This window comes from Tamandua tetradactyla, chromosome 5 (assembly GCF_023851605.1).
Source record: "Tamandua tetradactyla isolate mTamTet1 chromosome 5, mTamTet1.pri, whole genome shotgun sequence".
NCBI classification, from domain to species: domain Eukaryota; kingdom Metazoa; phylum Chordata; class Mammalia; order Pilosa; family Myrmecophagidae; genus Tamandua; species Tamandua tetradactyla.
This window is the reverse complement of record NC_135331.1, coordinates 92,072,113-92,081,061: the sequence shown is the minus strand read 5'-3', so window position 1 is coordinate 92,081,061 and position 8,949 is coordinate 92,072,113. Positions and strand designations below refer to the sequence as shown.

The 8,949-nt window shown below is 35.4% G+C and overlaps 1 long non-coding RNA gene across 2 annotated transcripts in view; it reads right to left on the bottom strand.

Moving 5' to 3' along the window:
- The window catches only part of LOC143684538 (uncharacterized), a 117,298-nt gene that overhangs the window by 72,879 nt on the left and 35,470 nt on the right, over positions 1-8,949 (bottom strand). Inside the window, exon 2 of one of the 2 annotated variants that reach the window (XR_013176068.1) lies at positions 166-415. The exons of the other annotated variant lie outside the window; for it this stretch is intronic. This is a non-coding gene — a long non-coding RNA (uncharacterized LOC143684538). The remainder of the gene's footprint in view (positions 1-165; positions 416-8,949) is intronic. 2 annotated transcript variants of the gene reach the window in all.

Genomic DNA, 8,949 nt, shown 5'->3' with positions numbered 1-8,949 from the left:
CAGCAGCATTCCACTCCTGGTACCAAAATCTGTGTTAGTTCACAATCTGCCAGAATGTGATATACCATAACTGGAAAAGCTTTTATAAAGGGGAATTTAATAGGATAGAAACGTACAGTTCTAAAGAACTGAAAGTGTCTAAATTAAGGCACTGCAAGAGGTTACCTTCACTCAAGAAAGGCCAATGGGTCAGGAACACCTCTATCAGCTGGGTAGTCACATGGCTGGCATCTGCTGGTCCCTTGCTCCTGGGCTCCACTGCCTTCAGCCTGTTCCTGTGGGGTTTCCACACTTCACTTCTCTGGGCTGACTCTCATTTTCTGGATTCCCTTGGTTTTCTCCATGTTCTGGCTTAACATCTCATGGAGATGTTTGCTGGGCTCCAAGCTTCTCCAGACATCTGTGTCTCTGTTCTCTGAAACAACAGTTTACCAAGTATAAAACAACCACCTCTCTCTGTTGACTCTGTTGCTACTGTCATTTTTATGTTTCTGTCAGCTCTCTCTCTGTCCTTTCTAACTCCTCCAAAATGTTTCCTCTTTTAAAGGATTCCAGTAAACTAATCAAGACCCACCTGGAATGGGTGGAGTCACATCTCCATGCAATCAAAGGTTAATACCCACAATTGGGTATGTCACATCTCCATGGAAATAATCCAATCAAGCGATTCCAACCTACAGTGTTGATCAGGATTAAAAGAAACAGCTGCCTTCACAAGATTGGATCAGGATTAAAACATGGCTTTTCTGGGAGTACATACTACTTTCAAACCAGCACAAACACCATCAGGCAAACTCTTATATTCATCATGGGAGTCCCAGGAGGAGAAAGAAGAGGGAAAGGGTCATAAGGAATGCACAAAGAATTAATGGCAGAAGACTTCCCAAACCTAGCAGAAGATGTAAATATACATTTTCCAAGATACCCAATGAACTTTAAACAGAATTAATTTGAAGGGGAAATACACTGAGATACATAATAGTTAAAATGTCAAATGCAAAGGAGAGGAGAGAGTTTTGAATGCTGCAAGAAAGAAGCAACATGTTAGGTACAAAGGAATATCAATAAGGTTAAGTGCCCATTTCACATCAGAAACCATGGAGGCAAGAAGGCATTGGGACAAAATTTTAAAGCAGTAAAAAAAACACCAAGAATTTTATATCTGGTGAAACTGTTTTTTCAAAACTGAGGGAGAGACTAAGACATTCCAGATAAACAAAGGCCTAGGAAGTTCATCCCTACTCAAATTGTCCTACAAACAGGGCTAAAGGAAGTTCTTCAGACTGAAAGGAAAGGACAGTAAACAGTGGATTGAAGCAACATAAAGAAATAAAGACCTCTGTTTAAGGGTAACAGTGAGGATAATTATAAATACCAGTACAATTATATGTGTTTTTTGTTATGTAGCTCAATTTCTTCCTTCTTAAAGGTGCTAAAATGCAAATGCATAAAAAAAATGATAACTCTATGGGTTTTCATATATAATGTATAAAGATATAATTTGTAATAAACAAAAAAAATGGTGGGAGGACAGAGTGGTATAAGAACAGAGTAGATGTATTCTATTGAAATTAAGTTGGTATCAATCAGAGAGGATCATCATAGGTGTAAGGTTTTTAAATTTTAGCCCCATGGCAACCACAAAGAAAATATATACAGAAAGACATGAAAAGGGACTCTAAAAAAATACAATACAAAAAATCAAACTATAAAAGTAGGTATTAATAGAAGAATTAAAGGTTAACAAAGACCAAATAGCAAAATGGCAGGAAAGTTCCATATTATCAGTAGTTACCTAAAATGTAAATGTATTGAGCTTTCCAGTCAAGAGGCAGAGATTGGCAGATTTGATAAAAAAGCATGACTCAACAATAAGCTGCTTAGAAAAGAGACTCACCTTAAATTCAAATGCCCTGGTAGGCTTAAAGTAAAAGGATAGGGAAAATATACCATGCAAATAGTAGTCAAAGAGAGCTGGAGTAGCTATAATAATATGAGATAAAATAGACTTTATGAAGGACAAAGAAGGACATTGTATTCTGATAAAAGAGTCAATTCAACAAGAAAAGAACAATTATAAACATATATGCACCTAATAGTAAAGTGCCAAGATATAGTAATCAAATACTGACAGATTTGAAGGAAGAAATAAAAGGTTCTACATTAACTGTAGGTGACTTCAATATACTACTTTAAATAATGGGTAGACCATCTAGACATTAGATCAATAAGGAAATAGAAGACTTGAATGATAATCTACATCAACTAGTGATTTATATATATATCAACTAGTGATTTATATATATATATATATATATATATATATATATATATATATAAAACAGTTCACAAACAGCAGTGGAATGAATATATGTTCTTCTGTAGAGTTTAAGGATTACTATCCAGGATATACTATGTGTTAAGTCGTAAGAGGAGTCTCATATATTCAAAACAACTGAAATAATACAGTGTATCTTCTCAGACCACAATGGAATAAAATTAGTAATCAATAACAGAGGGAGAACTAGAAAAATTTAAAATATGTGGAAATTAAACAATGTACTCTTAAATTACCAGTGGGTCAAAGGTAAATTAGGAAACAACTTCAGGCAAATGAAAATGAAACACAATATAACTAACTTTATAGGATGCAGCAAAGGCAGTACTGAGGGGGAATTTATAATTCTAAATGTTTACGTTAAAAAAGAAGAAAGATTTCAAATCAGAGACCTAACCTCACAATGGGAAAAAACTAGAAAAAAAGGAGCAAACTAAACCCAAAGTGAGCAAAAGGAAGGAAATAAAAAGACTAGAGCAGAGATAAATGAAACTGGGAATTAAAAAAAAAAAACAGTAAATCAAGAAATCTCGGATCTCTGAAAACATCAATAAAATTCACAAACATTTAGCTAGACCGACAAAGAAAAAAGAGAGAGGACACAACTAAAATCAGAAACAAAAAGGGGGACATTTTTACTAATTCATAAAGATAAAAAGGATTAGAAGAGAATATTGTGAACAACTGTACACCAACAAATTAGATAACCTAGATGAAATGGATAGATTCTTAGAACACAAAAACTATATATTCTGTCAGTATATATGTATATTATATATACTGACAGTTTATATGTTTATTATATATACTGAAGTAGAAGATGTCAAAAAAAACAAGAACTATGAAACAGATTGAATTAGTATGAAAAACTTACCAACAAAGAAAACCCAGGACTGGACGACTTCATGGTATAAATTTACAAAACATTCCAAGAAGAATTACCACTTATTCTGCTCAAACTCTTCTAAAAATCTTACAAGGAATACTCTGATTCATTGAGGCCAACATCACCCTCATGCCAAAGCCAGATAGACAAACAACAATAAAAGAAAATTACAGGCCAATATTTCTTATGCATATAAATATGAAAATCCTCTAGAAAAATACTAGCAAACTAAATCCAATAGCACATCAGAAGAATTATACACCATGATCAAGAGGGATTTACCCCACGCATGCAAGAGTGGTTTAACATAAGAAAATCAACTGATATAACACATCACAATAACAAAATAAAGGAAAGGGGGAAAAAAAGATCACCTCAATTAATACAGGAAAAGCCATCTGACAAAATACAGCATCACTTCTTGATAAAAAATACTTAGAAAACTAGATATAGAAGGAAACTTCCTCAAAATGATTATGGGCACATATGGAAAACATACAGTTAACATCATACTTAAAGGTGAAAGATCAAAAGCTTTCACTCTAAGATCAAGTACAATACAAAGACAAGGATGCCCTCTGTCACCACTGTTTTTCGACATTGTATTGGAAATCCTAGCCAGGGCAATTAGGCAAGAAAAATAAATAAAAGTCATCCAGATTGGAAAGGAAGAAGTAAAACTTTCTCTATTTGCAGATGACATGATCCTATATGTAGAAAATCCTGAAAATTCACAATGAGCTCCAGAGTTAATAAATGTATTCAGCAAAGTGGTGGGGTACAAGATCAACACCCAAAAATCAATAGTGTTTCTATATATATAACTAACAATCTGAAGAATAAATAAAGAAAAAATGCATTTAACAAAAATAAACAAATATCTAAGAACATATCTAACCAAGGACTTATCCATGGAGAACTGCAAAACATTGCTGAAAAAAAAAAAAATCAAAGAACTGAAAAAAATGTAAGGACATTCCATCATCATGGATTGACCGATTAAATATTGTCAAAATGCAATTTTAAGAGGAGGGGCCAAGATGGCGGCTTAGCAAGGTGTGCGTTTTAGTTTGTCCTCCAGAACAACTACTAAATAACCAGAAACAGTAAAGAACAGCTCCCGGAGCCACGACAATGACTGGACACACAGTGTACTCCAGTCTGGACCAGCTGGACCGGCTGCAAACCCCCCCAGACCTGTGAGTTCTCCAAGCTGTGGCAGCTGGTGCCCGGCACCCCTCCCCCACAGGCAGCTTCCCATAGGGAAAGGAAAGACACTCTAACAGTATCAGGGACTGAGTCCAACCAAACACCAATTGTGGCATTAATTAACAAATTCTGGCTACTAAGAATAGGCTCCCAATCAGGCTAACCTGGTCAAAGCAGAGGTCGCTTATTGGGCTAACTGAAAAACAGGAAAGGGGATGAACCGGAGGTTTTTGTGGCTGTTTCCAGCAAGAAAACCCTAGATAAAAGAAGTGAAAGCAATCCCCAGAATAAACTAATTAAGGTAATTAAATGTCTAGACACCAGCAAAAAAATAACAAATCACACCAGGAAAATTGAAGATATGGCCCAGTCAAAGGAACAAACCAATAGTTCAAATGAGATACAGGAGCTGAAACAATTCATTCAGAATATACGAACAGACATGAAAAACCTCATCAAAAACCAAATCAATGAATTGAGGGAGGATATGAAGAAGGCAAGGAATGAATAAAAAGAAGAAATTGAAAGTCTGAAAAAACAAATCACAGAACTTAAGGGAATGAAAGGTACAGTAAAAGAGATGAAAAAAACAATGGAAACCTACAATGGTAGATTTCAAGAGACAGAGGTTGAGATTAGTGAACTGGAGGATGGAACATCTGAAATCCAAAAAGAAAAAGAAACTACAGGAAAAGAATGGAAAAATATGAGCAGGGACTCAGGGAATTGAACGATAATATGAAGTGCACAAATATACGTGTTGTGGGTGTCCCAGAAGGAGAAGAGAAGGGAAAAGGAGGAGAAAAACTAATGGAAGAAATTATCACTGAAAATTTCCCAACTCTTATGAAAGACCTAAAATTACAGATCCAAGAAGTGCAGCACACCCCAAAGAGAATAGATCCAAATAGACATTCTCCAAGACACTAGTCAGAATGTCAGAGGTCAAAGAGAAAGAGGATCTTGAAAGCAGCAAGAGAAAAGCAATTCATCACATACAAGGGAAACCCAATAAGACTATATGTAGATTTCTCAGCAGAAACCATGGAGGCAAAAAGACAGTGGGATGATATATTTAAATTACTAAAAGAGAAAAACTGCCAACCAAGAACTCTATATCCAGCAAAACTGTCCTTCAAAAATGAGGGATGGACCATGCACCCCCTCCCAAAAATGATTGGGCGGGCCGCGGTGGCTCAGCGGGCAAAGTGCTTGCCTGCTATGCCGGAGGACCTCGGTTCGATTCCCGGCCCCAGCCCATGTAACAAAAACGGAGAAACAGAATACAATAAAACAAGAAAATGTTTAAAAATGTTTCCCTTTCTTCCTTCCTTCCTTCCTTCTATCCTTCCTTCCTTCTCTCTGTCTTTCCTTTAAAAAAAAAAAAAAAAAAAAAAAAAAAATGAGGGAGAAATTAAAATATTTTCAGACAAAAAAATCACTGAGAGAATTTGTGACCAAGAGACCAGCTCTGCAAGAAATACTAAAGGGAGCACTAGAGACAGATATGAAAAGACAGAAGACAGAGGTGTGGAGAAGAGTGTAGAAAGAAGGAAAATTAGATATGACATATAAAATACAAAAGGCAAAATGGTAGAAGAAAGTATTACCCAAACAGTAATAACACTAAATGTTAATGGATTGAATTCCCCAATCAAAACACATAGACTGGCAGAATGGATTAAAAAACAGGATTCCTTCTATATGCTGTCTACAGGAAACACATCTTAGACCCAAAGATAAACATAGGCTGAAAGTGAAAGGTTGGGAAAACATATTCCTTGCAAATAACAACCAGAAAAGAGCAGGAGTAGCTATACTAATATCCAACAAATTAGACTTCAAATGTAAAACAATTAAAAGAGACAAAGAAGGATAGTATGTACCAATAAAAGGAATAATTCAACATGAAGACATAACAATCATAAGTATTTATGCACCGAACCAGAATGCCCCAAAATATGTACGGCAAACACTGCAAACACTGAAAAGGGAAATAGACACATCTACCATAGTAGTTGGAGACTTCAATTCCCCACTCTCATCAATAGACAGAACATCTAGACAGAGGATCAATAAAGAAACAGAGAATTTGAATATTATAATAAATGAGCTAGACTTAACAGACATTTATAGGACATTACACCCCACAATAGCAGGATACACCTTTTTCTCAAGTGCTCATGGATCATTCTCAAAGATAGCCCATATGCTGGGTCACAAAGCAAGTCTCAACAAATTTAAAAAGATTGAAATCATACACAACACTTTCTCGGATCATAGAGGAATGAAGTTGGAAATCAATAATAGGCAGAGCGCCAGAAAATTCACAAATACGTGGAGGCTCAACAACACACTCTTAAACAACCAGTGGGCCAAGGTAGAAATTTACAAGAGAAATCAGTAAATATCTCAAGGTGAATGAAAATGAAAACACAACATATCAAAACTTATGAGACGCAGCAAAGGCAGTGCTAAGAGGGAAATTTATTGCCCTAAATGCCTATATCAGAAAAGAAGAAAAGGCAAAAATGCAGGAATTAACTGTCCACTTGGAAGAACTGGAGAAAGAACAGCAAACTAACCCTGAAGCAAGCAAAAGGAAAGAAATAACAAAGATTAGAGCAGAAATAAAAGAAATTGAGAACGTGAAAACAATTGAGAAAATCAATAAAACCAGAAGTTGGTTCTATGAGAAAATCAATAAGATTGATGGGCCCTTAGAAAGATTGATAAAAAGAAGGAGAGAGAGGATGCAAATAAATAAGATCAGAAATGGAAGAGGAGACATAACCATTAGAGCAGAAATAAATGAATTGAGAACGTGAAAACAATTGAGAAAATCAATAAAACCAGAAGTTGGTTCTATGAGAAAATCAATAAGATTGATGGGCCCTTAGCAAGATTGATAAAAAGAAGGAGAGAGAGGATGCAAATAAATAAGATCAGAAATGGAAGAGGAGACATAACCACTGACCCCACAGAAATAAAGGAGGTAATAACAGGATACTATGAACAACTTTATGCTAATAAATACAACAATGTAGATGAAATGGACAAATTCCTAGGAAGGCATGAACAACCAACTTTGACTCAAGAAGAAATAGACAACCTCAACAAACCAATCACAAGTAAAGAAATTGAAGCAGTCATTAAGAAGCTTCCCAAAAAGAAAAGTCCAGGACCAGGCGGCTTCACATGTGAATTCTACCAAACAGTACAGAAAGAATTAGTAACAACCCTGCTCAAACTCTTCAAAAAAATTGAAGTGGAGGAAAAGCTACCTAATTCATTCTATGAAGCCAACATCACCCTCATACCAAAACCAGGCAAAGATATTACAAAAAAAGAAAACTACAGACCAATCTCTCTAATGAATATAGATGCAAAAATCCTCAACAAAATTCTAGCAAATCAAATCCAGCAACACATTAAAAGAATTATACATCATGACCAAGTAGGATTCATCCCAGGTATGCAAGGATGGTTCAACATAAGAAAATCAATTAATGTAATACACCATATCAACAAATCAAAGCAGAAAAATCACATGATCATCTCAATTGATGCAGAAAAGGCATTTGACAAAATTCAACATCCTTTCCTGTTGAAAACACTTCAAAAGATAGGAATACAAGGGAACTTCCTTAAAATGATAAAGGGAATATATGAAAAACCCACAGCTAATATCATCCTCAATGGGGAAAAACTGAAAACTTTCCCCCTAAGATCAGGAATAAGACAAGGATGTCCACTATCACCACTGTTATTCAACATTGTGTTGGAGGTTCTAACCAGAGCAATTAGACAAGAAAAAGAAACACAAGGCATCAAAATTGGAAAGGAAGAAGTAAAACCATCACTGTTTGCAGATGACATGATACTATATGTCAAAAACCCTGAAAAATCCACAGCAAAACTACTAGAGCTAATAAACGAATACAGCAAAGTGGCAGGTTACAAGATCAACACTCAAAAATCGGTAGTGTTTCTATACACTAGCAATGAACAAGCTGAGGTGGAAATCAAGAAACGAATTTCATTTACAATTGCAAGTAAAAGAATAAAATACTTAGGAATAAATTTAACTAAAGAGACAAAAGACCTATACAAAGAAAACTACATGAAACTGTTAAAAGAAATCACAGAAGACCTAAATAGATGGAAGGGCATACCGTGTTCATGGATTGGAAGACTAAATATAGTTAAGATGTAAATTCTACCTAAATTGATTTACAGATTCAACGCAATACCAATCAAAATCCCAACAACTTACTTTTCAGAAATAGAAAAACCAATAAGCAAATTTATCTGGAAGGGCAGGGTGCCCCAAATTGCTAAAAGTATCTTGAGGAAAAAAAACGAAGCTGGAGGTCTCACACTGCCTGACCTTAAGGCATATTATGAAGCCACAGTGGTCAAAACAGCATGGTACTAGCATAAAGATATATATATATCGACCAGTGGAATTGAATAGAGTGCTCAGATATAGACCCTCTCATCTATGGACATTTGA